We start from the raw sequence: 1888 nt of genomic DNA, 5'->3' as shown, positions 1-1888 counted from the left end.
CTAAGGCTTTCTTCCTTAGCTTGTTTTACATGCTCATCACCTCCATAGATATTTTCAAGAGCATCCCATACCTCTTTGGGATTTACCTTATCTTGCACATCACTGAACTCAATATTAGATAAACTACTGATTAGGGCTTCCATGACTTGCCCATTCTCCTGTATCTCTCTCTTTTGATCATCGATGAGAGTACCGGTAGGGGCAACATAGGAATTCTCAACATAGCTCCAGTGTTGAGCAACCATGCTTCTGATGTATATCTTGATTCTGTCTTTCCATTTACTGAAATTTTCTTTGTTAAAGTTTGGACCTTCCCTCTTCATCATTACAACAGGATCTTTCCCTCAAGCAGTTAAGCTTACAACACAGAGGACCTGGAGGAGGCTCTGATACCAATTGATAACTTAATGATGAACGAATAGTACCAAACTGGTACTGAGAGGGGGGGGGGGTGAATCAGTACAGGCAAAAACTCAACCTTAAATTGGTTTGTCAACTAACACTTATGCACTGACAGATAAATAGCAGCACCGGTCCTTCAACAGAGTTCAACCGGCAAAACCCAGTGTAACTAAGATGAGCAAAGACCGGTTGACACTTATCTTCTCATATAATCTAACTCTTCATTCCCATTTCACTCTAATGCATGGATAGACAATCTACCATCAAAGATGTACATATTACAACAAGATCAACATGCATCACCACTTAATCAGAAAACAATCATAACATCACACATGACACACATATTTTTCACGTGGAAACCCAACTAGGAAAAACCACGGTGGGGATGAATACCCACAAGCTTATTTTTGAACTCTTTGGAAGTCCGCTCTGTTAGGAGCCTTGTCTTGTTAAAGACAGATACAATAGGTTCTGTTAGGAACTGATCCTGTTAGGGATCACCCGGTTAAGGGTTAAACCCTGTTAAGGGTACCTTGTTAGAGGATTTCAAGAACTCAATAGCTAAAGGATATCAATGACTCAGTAGCTTTGAGTTACCTTGTTAGAGGATTTTCAACAAGTCGGTTAAGGCTACCTTGTTAGGGGATTTCACAACTATTGAAGTGGTTAAAGATCAACAGGTATATCAATGACCTTATAATAGCACTCAATTCCAATGCAGATCCGCTTAAGGTCCTCTTCACCTTCTACACTTACACTCTGCAGATATGACTTCTCTCCTCTGGTCTGGCAAGAATCACGTATCTCTTCTCTTAGATACACACACACAACTTTTGCCAACAAACTCTGAAAGAATCACAACATCGACCTTATAGGACAACAGATAGGTCGGTAGCATAAACCCTAAACCCTAGACCTGTTAGGTTAAGGAATTCAAATAGTTCAATCCTGATCATTGATCATACTGTATTGAATGAAATAGTCTTGATCAAATCTTAAGACATTCTCCATCTTTCATTTTCCACTGATTTCATGGTGGCTGATAACCCATCACACGTTATCACCATCTACAGACTTCGCACATTCCTGAGGTAGATAGGAACACTCTTCTTTATGCAAGATCCTTCACGCACACAAGGCTTACGTGGCAACACTATTTGTTCTTCATTACCATGCTAACTTCATCACATAAAGATCACCGATTGAGTCACACAGGCTTAAGATAATCCAATCGGGAATCCTGAAGTGGAAACTACCTACCAACCGGTAGTCATACAATGCTTCCATGTGCCAGTTCCCATGACTACATGCCGGTTCACCTCGAACAAATATACCGCTTTACTTTGGCATATATACTGGTTCTCTCTTCATATCACATATTGACATCAATGACAACATACAATATCATTATGTCCTCATACCGGTTCACATAATGCCAACAGTTCTTTCAAATTAAGAGAATACATTCATTTCCGATGTTATG

The sequence above is a fragment of the Cryptomeria japonica genome, chromosome 1 (assembly GCF_030272615.1).
Source record: "Cryptomeria japonica chromosome 1, Sugi_1.0, whole genome shotgun sequence".
NCBI lineage: Eukaryota > Viridiplantae > Streptophyta > Pinopsida > Cupressales > Cupressaceae > Cryptomeria > Cryptomeria japonica.
Note: the sequence above shows the minus strand (reverse complement) of the source record.